This window comes from Sceloporus undulatus, chromosome 2, assembly GCF_019175285.1.
Source record: "Sceloporus undulatus isolate JIND9_A2432 ecotype Alabama chromosome 2, SceUnd_v1.1, whole genome shotgun sequence".
Lineage (NCBI taxonomy): Eukaryota > Metazoa > Chordata > Lepidosauria > Squamata > Phrynosomatidae > Sceloporus > Sceloporus undulatus.
The window spans coordinates 100,074,996-100,094,284 of NC_056523.1; positions in this window are offsets into that span (position 1 = coordinate 100,074,996).

Here is a 19,289-nt window from a genome sequence, read left to right on the forward strand (position 1 = left end):
ATATATTTCCAGTTAGCTATACAAGTTGTTTCTGAATTCTCTCTTCAAGAAATGCTTGATGAAAGCTTATTGCCAGCAAATCGAGCATCTTCTGCACCAACACTATTATTTCCACTCATCTTTGACAGTAATCAGGCAAGGCAGATGTCTCTGACAGCTGCAGTTAATGGGAAACCTTACTGTGCAGGGACTAGACCTATGCAGCTTTATGCTCGATGGGAAATGTGTGGACCTGGATTTTACATGAAAGTAGAGAAATTGGGTTAGTGCTTCTATTTTTTATTTTTTATTTTAGCTTTTCTACTTAGCATCAACAATATGACTTTGTCCCTAAGGGTGTCCCCATTTTTCATTGTAAGGTAATTTGGTCCAATTCCTCCCTTCCTCAGACAAAGCTATTTATAATTAACACTCAGACAAAGGTCATTTGACTAGGTATAGCAACTAAAAGCACTGTGAATAATAATCAGGCAATTTTTAATGCTAAAATAGAAATTATGCAAGACCCATATGCCTAATAGACTTGAAAACAATTAAGAGAGCTACCCATCCATGGGTGAGTTGTGAATCTTTATGTGTAAACAGAACACACTCTGCTACAAAAGGGGCACAAAGGCAAAGTGGGTACAGTTGGGTGTTAATAATAATAATAATAATAATAATAATAAAATTTTATTTGTATACCGCTATTCTTGAGTAGATCATAGTGGTTCACAACATACAAAAATAATACAGTGAAATAACAACATATATCCCCAGTAACATCCAACAATCTTCCCGCACAAATTAAAACTTCAGAATACACCCTAAAACATTACATCATAAAACCATTAAAAAAACCCAATACAAACAATAGCTGGATCGAACAAATGTGCAACAAGGGGAGGAAGGATGGTATAATTAAGGAACATGTGGGAAAGCTTGTCGGAAAAGATAGGTCTTCAAATTTTTCCTAAACAAGTCTATAGAGGTGACCGAGCGGAGCTCATATGGCAATTTTCTCTGACAAACTGCTACAAAAATGGTACATAGTGGGAGCAGCTTTTGATGGTGAGAGAAGCTGAAATGTACAAAATAATGAGGAAATCCTTATTCAGTCATAGGTGCAACCCTACACTCCAGTGATGAGTAATATGTCACTATCTAAATGTTGTTAGCTTACAATTCCCATCATCCTTGTCCATTACCACAATAGCTTATGCAAATGGAAGCTGAAGTGGAACAAAGTCAGGAGAGTCACACATTCCTCACTGTTACCCTAGAGACTAATGACTTTAACCACCATCATCCGAGGTTCTGAGGTCAGCAGACTACCAAATTGGGGCACTGATGTGCATTGTTGTTGTTGCTGTGTGCCTTCAAATCATTTCTGATTTATCGTTTAGCAACCCTAAAATCAACCTATCAGAGTTTTCTTGGTATGATTTGGCTAGAGAAGGTTTGCTATTACCCTCCTCTTTACTTGCACACAGAGTCCAACACATTGCTTTGAGGTATCTAGCAAAAGTGACTTTTACTTGTGTGTATGTGTAACCTCAACTTACTGATTGACTTATGGTGTCCCCATGAATGTCATAGGGCTGGCTTAGGCCAGGAATACCGAAGAAGCGGTTTTGCCACTTCTTTCCTCTGAAATAAGCCCCACAGCACCTGGTATTTGTTGATGTTCCAAGTAGTAACCAGGCCTGACCCTGATTAGCTTCCATGATCAGATGGGTTCTGGTGCCTTATAGGCGCCTTAACACCTACTCACTGGGAGTAAATCTCATCAAAGGCAGTGACATTTTCTTTTGAATAGACCTCTATGGGGTTGTATATGAGCTGTTGTTTCCCCAATCAAATCCACATATTGAGTGAGGGAGATTTTTTCTGATTCACAGAACAAATGGTCATTTCAGATAAAATTTTATCTGATTTTAACAACTCCCACCACCACATCAATCTTTTTTATACCACGCCCTTTCTCTAAATTTGGAAGTTTGCAATCCAAAAACAGCACGGTTCAAGATATATAAAAAGTTCTAATTAAAATATAATTAAACTATCCATAGTATTAAAACAATTTTTACAGACACTTTAAAAGATAAGAAGCAAAAAATATAAACTATTATTATTAGTCAGTATTGAAAAGGACAAAGTGCGAGTTTTTTCATCGAAGCACATCTCCTGCCTGGTTTGCCCGTTCTACTTTTTCTAGAATCACCTATACAACTTGTGTAAGGAGGTGCTGTGTTTTGCCCGTTTTGGGCTAAGGCCAGCCCTCCACCACCTGTGGCATGGGAGCGTGCCCAGCACAACTCCATCAGCGCTGCCCAGCTGCCCAGCGTCTACCACCAGGGAAGGAGGGAAGGAGGAGCGCCGGTGACAGCGGCGCTACAAAAGGCCCTCTCCTGGCCTGAGAGGATGCCAGCCCTCCACCACCTGTGGCATGGGAGCGCGCCCAACGCAACTCCATCAGCGACGCCCAGCTGCCCAGCATCCACCGCCAGGGAAGGAGGTAAGGAGGAGCGCCAGTGAGAGCGGCGCTACAAAAGGCCTTCTCCTGGCCTGAGAAGATGCCAGCCCTCCACCACCTGTGGCACAGGAGTGCGCCCAGTGCAACTCCATCTGCGCCGCCCAGTTGCCCAGCGTCCACCGCAGTTGCACAGCTGTGTAGCAGGGATTAGGGGTTGGTGCATGCATTGCTAGCTGAGCTATAACAGCAGGGGAATGACGCTGTCTTTAGCCTTCCTCTGCTTTGGCATTATGGTGTCATTAGGGGGAGAGATAACTGACATGGGGTATAGATTGCATGGGGAGGTGGTTGGTGGTATTGACGGCGTAAACAGAGCTTTTATTGGAGTAGTGTGGGGCAAGGGGAGATATAGCGGTAGGAGAGTGGAACCACAACGGAAAAGAAGGCGAGATCGATGCTTAATATCTATCCCTCCTTCCATCCACCATCCTAACCAAAGAGAACTGAGGGTCAGTCCAACTGTACCACAAACCCTGTCTCTGCTCCTGTGCAATGCCAGGTCTGTTAGAAATAAGACCCACATTATCTACGATCTTATACAGGATAAGAACTGCGACCTGGCTTGCATTACTGAGACTTGGCTGGGGCCTGAGAGCGATGCAGTGTGGGCACAGGCCCTTCCATCTGGGTACTCAGTTAAGGACCAGATCAGGTTAGGTGGGTGGGGGGGCGGTGTTGCCTTGGTCTATAAGAACACCCTTCCCTTAACCAGGAACCATGTCCGGAAAACTGATTTCATCGAGTGTATTTACCTGACCCTGAGGGCCAGGGACAGACTGGGGATTCTGTTGGTCTACCGTCCACCCCGTTTGTTAACAGACTCCCTAGCCGAGCTGACACAACTGGTCTCAGAACTGGTGTTGGAGTCCCCTAGGCTTCTTGTCCTGGGGGACCTCAACATCCCTTTCGAGGCCAGCTGACAAGGTCCAACGGGTGCGGCTCGGGAGTTCATGGCTACCATGACTGCCATGGGCCTGTCCCAATTGGTCTCAAGGCCTACACACTGTGCTGGTAATACACTCGATGTCGTCTTTAGCACGGACATGGATACTCTGTGGGCAGAGGTATGCAATATCTCTGCCCTATCATGGACGGATCATTTCTTAGTCGAGGCTCGACTCAAGGCTTCTACCCAAATCCCTCCCAGGGGTGGAGGACCTATTAGGATGGTCCACCCTCGAAGGCTGATGGAACCCAAAAGGTTCCAAGAAGCCCTAGAGGGTTATATGGTTGGAACTGACGGCGATTCTGTTGATGCCCTGACTAACACCTGGGACAAAGATCTCTCCAGGGCTATACACAGTATCGCTCCTAAGCGTCCTTTCCGGCCCGCTTCCAATAAACAACCCTGGTACACAGAAGATCTCAGGGAAATGAAGCGGGCCGTGCAATGACTAGAGTGCAACTGGTGAAGACACCAGCATTTATCCGACAAGACACTCCTTGAGTCTCTTTTGAAGGCTTACGGAGTGGCAATAAGTGCAGCAAAACATTCGTTTTATGCTGCACGTATTGCGTCCGCGGAGTCGCATCTGGCAGAGCTGTTCAGGGTAGTGAGGGAGATAACACAACTGCCCCCCTCCCTGAACCCTATTTTAGAACCATCAAAAGCCTGTTGTGACAAATTTAACAACTTCTTCGTGGATAAAATTTCTCGGATAAGGGCTGATCTCGACGCCAGTATTTCTTCAGAGCCTATAAGAGAGGCATCCAGAGCTTCCATGGACTCTATGAAACTGGATCACTTTGAGTTTGTGAATACCGAGGAAGCGGACAAGATTCTTGGTAGTGTTAGGAAGACGACATGCTCTCTCGATCCCTGCCCTTCATGGTTGACGGCCCAAGGGGGAATTGCGGTAACATCTATGCTGTGCCACATAATTAATTCATCCTTTAGCGAGGGGCGATTTCCATCCAGCTTGAAATTAGCAGTAGTCAGACCTCTGCTAAAAAAGCCCTCCTTAGCCCCCCTGATACGAAATAACTATCGACCTGTGTCGCTGCTGCCTTTTTTGGAGAAAGTGATCGAGAGAGCGGTTGCCTTCCAACTCCAAGCGATCTTGGATGAAACGGATTTTCTGGACCCATTTCAAACTGGCTTCAGGGCGGGCTATGGAGTTGAGACTGCCATGGTTGCCTTAGTCGATGATCTCCGTCTGGGCATGGATAGGGGTAGCGTATCCCTGTTAGTGCTTTTGGACATGTCAGCGGCTTTCGATACCATCGACCATGGTATCCTTCTGGAACTCCTGAGGGAGTTGGGTATGGGGGGGCACTGCGCTCCAGTGGTTCCATTCCTACCTCTCGGGCAGATTCCAGATGGTGCAGCTGGGGGACTTTTGCTCCGACAAGAGGGAACATACATCTGGTGTCCCTCAAGGAGCTATTTTGTCCCCCATGCTATTTAACATTTACATGAAACCGCTGGGCGAGATCATCCGGAGAAACGGGGCGCTGTGTTATCAATATGCTGATGACACCCAGATATGTTTCTCTGACTGATGCAGTGACTAGGGATGGCATCTCTCCTCTAAATGCCTGCTTGGAGTCGGTAATGGGCTGGATGAGGGAAAACAAACTCAGTGTGAATCCAGAGAAAACGGAAGTACTAGTGATAGGCTCCCCGGGCCCGGGTAGTGAAATTTTTCCACCTGTCCTAAATGGGGTCACGCTCCCCCTTAAGGACTCTATTCGCAGCTTGGAAGTTCTTCTGGACTCGTCACTCCAATTGACATCTCAAGTGGATGCGATGGTCAGAAGCGCCTGTTATCAGCTTCGGCTGATACGCCAGCTACGACCCTACCTGGGCCAGGGGGACCTTGAAACTGTGGTACATGCTCTGGTAACCTCTCGATTGGATTTCTGTAATGTGCTCTACATGGGGCAACCCTTGTACCAAATCCAGAAGCTTCAATTAGTGCAGAATATGGCTTCGAGACTGGTCGCTGTCTGTTCCAGGGCTGACCACATAACACCCATCTTACAAGATCTCCATTGGCTGCCCATTCACTTCCGGGCGCAATACAAGGTGTTAGTTATTACCTATAAAGCCCTAAATGGCTTGGGCCCAGGTTACTTGGAGGACCGCCTCTCCCCATATAATCCGCCCTGCATACTCAGGTCAGCCGGGAAGAACCTGTTGAGGGCTCCGACTGCAAAATATGCATCGACTTCGCAAAGGGCCTTTTCTATCTCGGCCCCAAAAATTTGGAACACCCTTCCTGATGAGCTCCGCTCCATCACTTCCTTGGATCTCCTTAAAAAGAAACTTAAGACCTTTTTTTTCCATCAAGCTTTCCCCCATGTGCTCTGATATCATGTGGTTTCCCCCCCCCATATGTATTTTGCATCATGGCTCATCAGCTCAGCTGTCTTTGATTTGGTTTAATAGTTTTTAAATTGTATTTGCAATTTTTATACAGTTTTATCGTTATGTATATATTGTATTTTTATTCTGTACTGCTGTATTGTTGTATTCTTTTGTTTTGTACACTGCTTTGATCAATGCGGAAAAGCGGTATAGAAATAAACTTTATTATTATTATTTATTAAAAAGAGTTCTTGTTGCTAATGCATATGTGTGTGTGCATGCACACAACTACACACCCCTCTTCAGTCACTCACTCTTTTTCATGAACCCTTTCTTTAATGCATACTACATGAAATTGGAAGGTGTAAAAAGATGACCTTGTTCACTTGCTTTTTAAAAGCAGCTACTATATAGCTATTTCCTATTCCCTCCCACCCCACCACACATCCTGTTATTGGCTGCTAAGAACAATAAAAAGAGAAAAGATTAGCACCATTACAATAGAAAGTTGCCATATCAGAGCTGAAATAAATGGGGGAATGTGGCAACAGCTGCACAAAAGAGCAATAAAAAAACCTCCATACCTTTGGCTTGCAGGACAAGAGAACAGTTCACAATGTATTATAATTAGTCTGCAGTATATTACCCCTTGTAAAAATGTGAAGGAAAACACAATTTAAAGATATATTAAAGCCTTTCATTTCCAAGGCCTTTAGAGAGCCGTTTGACTTAGGCCTGTGCCAAACCAAAGCTCTAGTGAGCTGTTAGGTTTTTAAGCATTTCATACTCTTTAGACCAGCTATAGTTTGTCAGATCAACAGCTTTGTCCTCTAGTTGCTGGACTTGCACACAGACTGGATCCTGATGTAAAGGGAACAAAATTCATGTTCATGAAAAAGGGTTTTCCCATTTCTTCCTTTCCACTGCAGTGAACTTTCAAAACCTGTTTTGGGTGGGATGGGGGTACTTTGGAATGGTCTGGGCACAGGGAACTGCAGATGGAGACTGACCACTTAGTGAAACAAATTATGAACTCAGAGGCTGTACAGACTAGCCATATAGGCTGGCATGGGGGCAGAGTGGGGGCGTGACATCTGCACAATGCATGCCCCTACTCCATCCCCATGCCGGTGTGATGCCGTGCACCGCACCACACAGCAGGTGGCATCACAGCACTCCTCTGGTGTTACGGCTAGATGATGCAGTGCCAAAAAAGCACCGAAAAGCTGTGGCGATGACAGCTATGGCACCCTTCCTGTGGAGCAAAAAAGAGCCACTTTTTGAAGCTTTTTTGACCCATGGAAAGGCATGTAGTTGCCGCAGCCCCAATCCAGAACTAAAAGGGGCAGCTGCAGGGCATCCATTAGGGGCTGTCTGTTGAGCCCCTCAGCTATTAAGGAAAGTCAGTGTTGGTAAATGGGAAATACAGCATTAGATCTTTCAAACAGAGTAATCAAACTGGTGAAGAAGAAATTGAACAACAATCATATACCACTATCCATACACCCATACAGTGTCTAGCAGAGAAAGAAATAAGTTTAGTCTTCTTGGTAAAACAGATAAAAACTTATAAATTATTTGTACATAATCAAACACGGGGTCTTATGGAGGAGAGAGAGGGAAGAAGCAAATGGTTGCATGTCAGAGTAGCAAAAGTGCATGCTTGGCAACTAGTTCTGGGTATGAAGCCATTCCAACTTAACAAACAGAGGACTAAACAAAGGACTAATGTATAGTGGTACCCAAAGGCATTGGTATGAAAAGCGTGCTGATGCAGTTGGGCCTCCTTATCCATGGATTTTTAATCCAGAAATTCAACCATCCACAGCTTGAAAATATTTTAGAAAATATCAATTCCAAAAAGCAAACCTTTATTTTGCCACTCCATATAGGGAACACCATTTTACTATACCATTACATTTAATGGGAGTTGTTCATACATGGATTTTGACATCCATGGGGAGGGGTGTCCTGGAAACAAACCCCAACAGATACCAAGGGCCCACTATATGTGATGCCTGATGCAATCACCTGTAAGCACACTGATATAACCTGTCAGTAGACAACCAATGTAACAGTGGCCAACAATATTCCCAGGTGATTGCTCCTTAAAGTGACCTCATATAAAACATACTGACCATTGGAGGGGTAGATAGTTATTTATGTTTCCAAAGATTAGTAAAATCTGTAATTGATTAGACAGATAGAGGCTAGAGATAGTACAAAAGCCTGTTTCTCAGGTGGTGTCTGCATGGGCCAGAATACTTCATGAGCAGCCTGGGCTGTCCTGGCCTCAAAGTTTCCATGGCCTCCCCTCCTCATAACATTTTGATGCAGGGAGGCTGTTCACATGTGTGTCACCTGGCATGGTTGCTGCGGTGGCAAGTTGCACACTCTTGAGGTCAGAATGAGATACCCAGCATTGATCCCAGCATCACAACAGTGAGATCCGAATCATTCGGGAAGTTCTGGAGCACACAGTGCATTTTAAATCCATTTTAAGGGGGATATCCCCTGGGTTTGGTGCTAAATGGGCCAGACATCATCTGGTCTGTTTGTATTAGAATAGGGGTGCCACCTGGACTCCCTGCTGAGTGGACAGGGGGGAGGAAATTTTATTTGACTGGTGCAGACAGGGCCTAAGAGATTAAAGTCAAGCTGCTAAAACAGGATCTTGCATGGACATAATTGCCTTTGACAACTCTGACAACTACTGTTCTTGGCTCATAGATACCCATAGATTACTGGTAAAAAAGAGAATAAGAGAACATATTTACTAATTATCAACAACATAAGCTATAAAGGTGAAATTCTTATTTAGAATAGATGAATGTCTGTTATACACATGACAGATTCTGCAGATAATGCAATGTCTGTGTTTTATCCACAGATGTTTAAATTCCTCTTTGAATGAAATACAGAGGTATTTTCTGCATTACACAAATGAAGATAGTACAGAGCATTCCTGAGAAATCCTAGTCTGTATGGATCATGTCACAATGTTGCAATTCTTTATAAACACAAGTCTTATGGCTGTCTCCATAAGTGTTGAAGATGCAAGTCGTTTAATTTCTTATATGTAAAGTTAATACTGTTAAGTTACTCCCTAAGGAGAGAGTGTATATGTATATTTACTATTTTAATACTTTTAATAACTAGAGTAATAAGATTATTAAGATGCCTGCTACTTCTTCAACTTTAAAATTCTTGTAATTCCAAGATTGCTTAAGGGTATGTTGATACTTAAGTGGACTGTTGATGCAGTTTGAACTATACTGTTGAACATGAGTTGGGAGCCCAGCAAACAAAAGGATTTGAGAAGGACCTCCAATGTGATGGTACAGTTTGGCTCCTCATCTCCTTCTTCCCCATCCTTTTCTTTTTTGACCCCAAAGAAACAGCATTTAACATCCTGAAAGATGAACAACAGCCTCATAAGAGGTGGTTGTCAGGAGAAAAATTGATATGGTCCTGATATAGATTGAGAGCACATTGCAGATTGGAAGCATATTCCATTATATCCATGCATAATAGAAGTTGACCTGTTAATACCAGTTTCATGTTTAAGCTTGTATAGCTTGGTCCTTAGATTATAGCTGATTCACCACCTTCATCACTACCAGTGCTCTCTCTAGAAGATTTAAAGGGCTCTGCACAAACTCTATCCAAAAAGAATAAATAAATAAATAAATAGGTGAGAAAAAGACTGACATCTCTTGGAGATATAATAATGCTATAGTACAAGATATCCATTCCCATGTTTTCATTGTTCCTTTGTGACTGGAGACTTGTAGAAGTTTAAACTTTAAATTGGTCCCTTTACTGCTTCTGCAGTCCTTCCAAATGATCCTGGGCTTTGCTCTCTAAACTTGGAAACAAGTTGTGGAGACCAAAGGCAACTCAGTGGTTACTAAGAGGCTGTGACAAAGAAGTACACATCCACTGCAGTCTGATAGATAATCACATGCTTTCCATGTGATCATTAGATACATGTACAAAAAAAAAATCAGTTCACCTTTACACATAAGAAGAAGAAATGTTTCTGTAATCAGTCTCTGCAAAGACATAAATATGGGTACTTTATATGACTACTCTTCTTTTTATATGGGTACTTACTGTACCTGTGTAAAATATGTTAAAACAATTTGCTGTTGTTGTTCTGTGCCTTCAAGTTATTTCTGACTTATGGTGAACCTAAGGCAATCCTATCATGGGGTTTTCTAGGCCAGATTTGCTCAGGGGAAGTTTTCCATTGCCTTCCCCTGAGGCTGAGAGCGTGTGACTTGCCCAAAGTTACCAGTGGGTTTCATGACCAAGCTGGGAATTCAACCCTCTGGTCTCCAGAGTTTCAGTCCAATACTCCACCACTATACCACACTAGCTCTGCATTAAAACAAAGCTATCAGTATATTGTAAACAACACATTACAAAACTGACTATGAATCAATATCTAATAGAGGAAATCTCACCTCCAACACCATCATAGAGGGAGGCATTTCGAGAAGGGGAATCTCCCTTTTTGAGGAGGGCTGCAGGCCTGGGAAGACATCTCTTGATGAACAAATGTCAAAGGTGTGGTACAGACCGCCCAAATGCACTGTATTCCTAGCGATACTAGGGTTAGGGAGCACACACCAACCACATGCTCCCTAACCCTAGTATGTATGGAGGGCTCCATGATTTCATGGGCCGCCCACATGTTGCACGCATTAGTGATGTTGCAGCTGCACAGCATCCAAATGATGCCGCGTAGCTGCAACATAACCATGCCGTCCTATGGCACTTTCCTGTGTTGCAGTTGCGCAGCAAACAAGAGCTGCTTCTAAGCACTCCTTTTTTGTTGCACAATGGTACCACACCATTTGGTTGCTGTGGTAATGTTGCATAGCCCACCTTCTGCAAGCAGTGTGCACCGGGCCAAAGTCAGCACAAGACTCCATCCTCTTGTGATATAGTAAATCATGTGAGATCAGACTGGAGTTCAGAGGCTATAAATTTTCCTACTGGTTTTCTGATCAGCTGTTTTGGGCTGAACCTTTAGCATGACCCACCTACTTTCCTTCTGTGCTTCAATGCATCCATGTGATTCCCCAAGCTTACGTTGACCACCTGGGAGGGGGAAGGAAGGAAAAAATTCCATCTTAATGTGACAGAGGTCCCCCCCAGCTTTCACTGTCAATTTTGTTTGCCACAGAAAATGCAGAATTTAACGTTAGCTTAGACTTTAAAGCTGCAATGGTACACCTTGCTATTTAGAGGGAAACAAATTTATCTGATAACAACATTAATTTGCTCTGATCTGTTCTTGCTTTCCATTGCTACCCCCATCTCTCTGTTCTTAAATGGGCCAAGGTAGTTTTTCCCACTTGACCAAAGTATCACACATGCCATACTCTCAATAGACTTGTGATCATAAAGGCAGAACTCTTCCCCCACTACATCAAGGACTCAGCTCACTTCATAGGAAAAATCAATAACCTTGAACTAAAACTTAGAGACATATTAATCAGCTTTGATGTGGTCTCCCTGTTCACCAAAGTCCCCATAATGGATACCATGATACTCATCTGATGATTTTTTCCAGAAGACATTATGGCCCTGTTTGAACATTGCCTCACCACAAGCCTCACCACAGGCTACAGTGGGACAATGGATTCTATGAACAGAGAGATGGGGTAGCAATGGGAAGCCCTCTAAGCCCTGTGATAGCAAACTTACATGGAACACTTTGAAAAACAAGCCCTGGAAACAGCACCGAAAAAGCCCTCAACTTGGTTCCGATACATGGATACTTTCACCATCTGGAGCCATGGAGAAGAAGACCTGGCTGTATTCCTGAACCATCTGAACAACATCCAGCCCAACATCTAATTCACTATGGAAAAAGAAAAGGAAGGAAAACTGCCATTCTTGGATGTCCTTGTCATCCGCAAACCTGAACCTACGTTTGGGTTACAAAGTATACTGAAAACCCACACATACAGACAGATACCTGCACAAGAACTCCAACCATCACCCATGACAAAAAAGAAGCACAATCAAAACTCTGGTAGACTGGGCAAAACCCATCTGTGAACCCCACTTCTTGGAAGATGAACTGAACCACTTGGACCAGGCTCTACAGGCCAATGGTTATTCCAGCCCAGACATCAGAAGGGCTGCCAGGCCCAGGAAAACCCAGATAAGTGAAGACAAGCAGCCACCCAAAGGGAAGGTATTTTTAGCATACATCAAAGGAGTCACAGACAGAATAGGCAAAGTGGTGAGGAAGCACAACCTTCAAATGGTTTACAAACCAATGAAGAAAAGCCAGCAAATGCTTTGCTCAGCCAAGGACCAGAGAGACCCTCTCACAGCCACAGGAGTTTACCGCATACCATGCAGCTGCGGACAAGTCTACATAGGGACCACCAAACGCAGTGTGCAAACAAGAATCAAGGAACACGAGAGACACTGCAGACTGGGCCAGCCAGAAAAATCAGCAGTAGCAGAACATGCCACAAACCATCCTGGACATAAAATACTGTTTGAAAACACTGAAATTCTGGACCATGCCAATCACTACCATTTCAGGATTCACAGGAAAGCCATTGAAATCCACAAACATCTGGATAATTTCAACCAGAAAGAAGAAACCCTTAAAGTGAACAAAATTTGGCTACCAGTCCTGAGGAATAGCAAAATAAGGACTCAGCAAATGCAAATGGAAAACCACTCAGAGTCAGGGCCTTTCCCAGCAGATAATGATCACCAATTAACAGACATTAATCCTCTTTTGCATTAGCCTCCCAGCCTGAGGCCTGCCAACAGCACAGAACAATACACATGCCAATCACTCCTGCATTCCCAGGCTCACACAGTATATATAGACCCACTTTTTCCAGGGAAGCATTCTCTGAAGATGCCAGCCACAGATGCTGATGAAATGTCAGGAAGAAACTCTTCTAGAACATGGCCACATAGCCTGAAAAACACACAAAAAACTATGGATGCTGGGCAGGAAAGCCTTTGACTTCACAGAACTCTTCCATTGCAGATTGAGTAAAGAATCTGATTGTAGAAATCTTTTAAGTCGGGAAGAGACAATATGTTCAGATAACTCCTCATAAAAGCCTTTCTATGATCAATGTCTGTAATATCAGAAAAGTAGAATGGACAGCTCAGAAGAAGGGGGTGCAACATTACTTAATGAGAACAATGCTAAAGCTCGGGAAAAGTTTTGAAAATTCTCTTTGTATTTGGAATCATTATTCTACTTGGACTACAGCTCCCATATGTTGTTTAAAGCTAAACTTGGGGAAGTGTTAAAAAGAGAGCTAGGAAAAGTTTCTTTTTCCCTGTTCAAGGACAAAAACATTTTCTTTATCTAGACAACAATTTCTATATGATATAGGAGTTTTTTTGCACAGCTAATAATGCAATTTACCTTTCCCAGTTTGAATCCTCTTCCAAGATGCAGCCGGATATTATCATTTGCATATTGGCACCAATGCCACCTCCTATCTAAAACCCACCTAAAATCCAGCTAGAATCCGAGCTCTGCTGGCCAATTTGCAAAGCCAGGAAGCTCCTGACTTTGCACATTGGCCAGCTGAGCGCAGCTTCTAGCTGGGTTTTAGGTGGGAGGTGGCATCGACAGCAAAATGCAAGCAACAATATCCAGCTGTATCTCAGAAGAGGATTCAAACCAGATAAGGTAAACTGCATTTTTAGCTGTGCAAAAAACTCCATATAGGAATTGAAGCATAGAGTTGGAAGGGTCTTGCCTTGAGCAAGTACATTGAGGTTCAAATACTTCAGTAGGCAAAAGAGGACCAGGACAGCTTGTAGGATTTTTGCTGGTTGCAAACACTGTAATACAGATTTGGGCCTGGAAGACCAAGGGAAAATTGTAGGTTCATGGAAGCTAAGTGGTAAACCAGCACAGTTTGTGATACTGCCCACCATCCATCTTGGTCATATAGCAATAGCAATAACAATAGCATTTACATTTCTGTACCACTTACCAGTGAAACTCAGTACACTTTAAGCAGTTTACAACCTGTAAGCCAATTGCCCCCAACAAGCTGGGTACTTATTTTACTGATCTACAAAAGGATGGAAGGCTGGGTCAACCTTGGACCCCCTGGGATCGAACTTATCACTTTGTGGCTGCAATATTGGCATTTAAGCAATGAGCCACGAGGGTGCCTATCTCACATAACATGTGTAAGATGGCAACTAGTCTTAGCTATAAATTTCCTGGCTTTATAAAGTTTAAAGCACTATGAAATAGACTTTATAATGGTTTTTAGATCACTGAAATATTTTACAGATGAGGAACAAAGTCTGCCCCTTATGAAATCTGAAGGTCCCATCCCTCTGACTTCGTAAGGGCTCACCTCTATTCTCAGGTGTTGGTCCTTAAACCTCTGGTAATGGGACCCTGATGGTCTGACAACTCTACATGTGGCTGCTGAAGAAACAGAAATTTACATTATGATGGGTGGGTTCCATGGAATAAGTGCTGCTAGGCTCTAACTGTAATAGTATATTGATGTTTTTCATCCCAGCAGGTATCCCATTTATAAATAAAAGAAAACAGTGTGGCCATGACCTTTTTGGTAAGTCCCAACTCGAGTAGGCCCATTGAATCAATTGCTGAATGATGAGGCAAATCCAGTTTCTTTTATGGGTCTCCTTATATTAGGACTAACAAGAAGACTTCAGTTTGTATATTTTCACCATCATTTGAAGGCATTTTTTTGTTTGTTTATTATCAGTTTTCATTTTTTAAAAATACTTTGCATGAATATTATTTGTGTAGAAAACACAAACTTTAGCCAGTCTTGCTTTGTAACATGATCAGCCTTCTACACCAAAAAAACCCTTGGCACTTTGTGCAGTCTGGAGTCTTAATGGAATGTTACCTTTGTGTGGCTGACTGTGGCTTATGAATCATACCAGCATATTTCAGTAAATGCCAAAGGCTGCATGGCTCCAGGTGGTTCTAAAATGACATTGCTAAGAAGATTAGATGCTTTACCCCAAGGATTAGGCCTATGGCATGCCGTAGGTGAGTACATGCCATAATGATACAGCAGGAGGAAAACTGCCTACCCATCCTCAAAGTCATTTTTAGTAGTTCAGTGAAATGCTGAATTTAATTAAATATATTCATTATTTATATAGTGCCATAGGTATGCCTGGAGCTTTACTATTTAAAAAAAAGGAAGGAAGGAATGACAAGTCTTTGCTTTCAGGAGCTTGTAGTTTGAATTATGCCTTCAATAAAGGGAAAACCGAACTAAACATCCTACCAGCATGTAAGAAAGATGCTAAAGAAACACTGGTGAGCCATCTCTGAATGCTATATTGCCATTTGTATGGTTAGTGAAAATCCCACCTGAGTCAGCAGATTGTTTTTGTTTTTTTAAGGCCGATTTAAATTGTGAACATTCTAGCTCTGGGAAGGGAAAGAAAAACTCAATAATCATGTGCTGTACATGATAATTTCATGTCCAAACATGTGCAATGTCTCAGTCCATGTATTAGAACAAAATATATTGTTTGCCACCAAAAGGAGAGAAATAGTAGTCCAGTAACCTTCCCCATCCCCAAAAGACAAACAAAACCTTGCTTAGGATAAATAGGCAGTGCAGACCATTCTGTCCTAAGGTATGGGGCCAACAGATGTTGTAGAGTAGAGATGTTTGTACTTGGGATATTATTATTATTATTATTATTATTATTATTATTATTATTATTATTATTATTATTAACCTTTATTTATATAGCGCTGTAAATTTATCTAGGTGTCTAGGTGTCCCCTTCATGAGCGCACGCACATACACACAAAACCTCCAACCTGGGCCATTCTGGAAAGTTTTGGCAAGAACTGATGACCAGCCAGGAAATAATGAGAGGCATAAGTAAATGGGTTGAATATGGGCCATTTTGTTGATCTGTAACCTATTTAACTGAATTTGGACCTGTGGATAACCAAATCAGGGTGGGGAGCAAGCTGGTACAGGTCCAGCTGAGGCCCAGGTATCAACCTTTGATCAGCCTTCCCTTGAGTGAAGAACCAGACCCCAGGGGCAGTCAATCAAAAAATGATTGGTTGCTGCCTGGAAGGCTAACCCATGGGCTCCCCCCCCAAGTCACAAGACTTCAAGAGAGAGTAAATCCCCAGATCAGTCCCAAGGGCATCCCTCCAGGACACATGACCTTTGGAAGCAGTTCCAGAACCCAATCCTTCACCAAAAGGGTGTCAAGATGTACTTCAATCCAATAATTTTTCTCTCTCCCCCCACCCATAATCTGCCAAATGAAACCAAATTCCAAGAGATACAGTGTAGGAAAGGCAAAGAAGCAGCAGCAGCAGCAGCAGTAGTCGCAGCAGCCGCCTAGGCAAAATCATACCCAGCCCCAAAGCAACCAGCTTAGATCAAACTGCACTGAGGGCATATGGTTGGGTTGTGGCAAGAAGACGAAAGAGGGCATGAGAGGGGGAGGAGGCAGAGCATTAAATAGCTTGTACTTCCACCCCCTTCATGTGACCTGTGCTTGGTACCAAACACCAAGTGCAGGAGAGGCCTATTCATGGAGACCATCGGCTTGCCCCCTCCATGCAGCATTGTTTGTTGAGTTATCAGAGAAGCACAGTAGGACTATAACAAGAGCCATGCTGGATCAGGCCAAAGACTTGTGGTCCAACATTCTAGTCTAGTTTATGCTCCACACTGTGACCATGATTAACCAATTGCCTAGTGGATGCTTATAAACAGAACATGATTGCAAGAGCTCCTATCCATGTTCTCCCACAACCAGTCTTGAGAGGCACACTGCCTGTTACTAGAATTACTTACCTACTAGTTATTGACAGCCTTATCCTCCATGAGAGCCAAATGGCTCAAACTCTTAAATGGATTGCCAAGCTAGTACATTTCTTCACTTATAGCAGCTTAGCAACAGCAACTTCATTTATATACTGCTTCATACCACCAAAGCAGTCTCTAAGTGGTTTGCAACTGTAAGCTAACTCTCCCCAACAATCTGAGTACTCATTTTAGCGACCTTGGAAGGATGCAAGCCTGAGTTGAGCCTGAGCCCTGGCTGGTATTGAACTCCTAGCATTATGGTTTGTGAGTGAGTGGCTGCAGTACAGGCATTTAACCACTGTGCCACGAGGGCTCTATGGCTCTTATATCTTCATATGTATGTGATGGGAGCTTTGACCTTGAGGCATGATTTACCATGGCAGGAATTAAATCCCACTTCCCAATGGAGGATAGGCAAAGATAAAAACAAGATTAGAGACTCAGAAATGTACATGAGCAATAGTTAGATAAAAACAACAATTACGTATTGCTTACATCTGTAGAAAATGTAGGAGATGCAGCAGTGACAAAAATAGACACAGTAGTGTGCAGATAGTATATAAAATCTAAGGCTGGAAAACTCACATTAAATAACAAGATGGGGGCAATATAAACCAGACAAGAGAACTAAAATCAAGAAAGTTTCTCACTGATAATAGGTGGGCTCTCTAAATATAATAGGTTTTGTTTTGTGTGTGTGTGTGTGTGTGTGTGTGTGTGAAGGATTTGCATTTATGAGGCATTATTTTCCTAATGCATAAATAAGACAGAAATATAGTAAGCTAATGGTTGATTTTCCTGCTATGGATGTTGTGGACAAAAACGTGAAGTTTCCTAACCTTAGTGCTACTAATGTGTTTTTACAGGGAATTTCAAGAGATTCCTGTACAGTATTGTGCTCTTTAGCTTTGAAGACTCTGAATAGTCAATAAATAGCTGTATTGTGGAGCTTGAAATAGACTGAAGCTTCATGAAGAGCATGATATATATACTGTTTGGGAATTCCCATGCAAATAGTAGTAATGTAGACTTGAGTTGATTTACTGAGACTGAAGTCTCTCAATAACTTGACTTGTATTCCACTAGGGAATAAATGACCACTGACTCAACTCGCAACTTGTATATTTTTAGTGACATACTTGCTAGTGTTATTCACTTTGAACAGCAGGCAGGACCTTCCCTCATAGCACAAGGCACATTTCTCAGACAGGAACAGCAAATGGGTTAGGGATTGAGGTAGAAGCAGCCTTCTAAAGCTTTTGAAAAGTCTTTGAAAAGCTTAAGAAGGCTCCTATGGTTTGCAGTGGGGACAGGCTGCTGAACAGACCTCAATCTTCACCTCATGCCCATTACCTAATATGTTTATTGTTCCTCTCTAAGAAGTGCATCCCGCCTCCTTTTTTTAGTTGACTCCATCTTGAGACTTGGAGTAAAAGACATGAATACAGCAGTGCTAAACAGAGGGTGGGAAGCACTTCCTATGCTCCTTCCTCTAGAGGAAAGCTGATGTTCATAATATATTTTCAGTGTTTTATTCTACTTCACCTTTTCAGGCAAAATGGAAACTTTAGGAGTTGAGGTGCTAAGGAAATACTCAAAATGGTGATGGAAAATATCCAGAAGAAGGAATAGACTCTGCAGTCCATCCTGGGTATCTACAGACATTCTTCAGGGTTTAAAAGGTAAAGACTATAGCTTAAGGACATATACTGTAATCATTTGCAGCCCACAGGCAGAACTGAAGGTTCATCTACACTGTAGAAATAATGCAGTTTGACATCACATTAACCATTCTTTTGAACCATGGCTCCATCCTACAGAATTTTGGGATTTGTAGTTTTGTGAAGCACCAGCACTCTTTGGCAGAGAAGGCTAAAAAAAAAAGCAGCATTTTTTGTGCAGGAAATATTTTTTTTCTGTCAGAAAATATTATTTTTGAACAGGAAATGTTGTTTTGTGTGCAGAAAATGGTACTTTCTGCACAGAACAGTCATGTGCAAATTTTGCATAGAATAAATTCCTGACTGCCAATCAGTTTTGAAAACAGTGTGGTTTTTGAAGACTTTCTTTCAATAGGAAGGAAATTGCTAATTTTTTTTGTTTCCTTCAGGAAAATTAAGGAAACAAACACACATCAACCTGGAATAAACATATCTCAGCTCTATGGATCAAAGGTAAAAAGGTTTGGCTTGGTATGAGGCACAGATCCCTAGGCAAGCAATTTTTTATTGATTGATAAAACAAACCCCTTGCCAACCCACTTTCTGGAGGGACCCTGAAGTGGTAGCTTTGTAAATGACTTAAATTATGGAATAGAAAGAAGGCTTATCAAATTTGTAAATAATAATAATAATAATAATAATAATAACAATGTTTATTTATACTTCCCACCTTTCCCAAGGATCGAGGTGGGATTACATCAATAGAAATGATACAATAATACAAAATACGATCAATGAAACAGTAATACTGAATTAACTGACATCCCAAATTTGGAGTAGGTGGGTATCTAATACACCCAGAGGACAGAATCAGAATTCAAGATGACCTTGATGGATTGGAGAGCTGAACCAAAAATAATAGGGTGCTCAACCTGAGAATA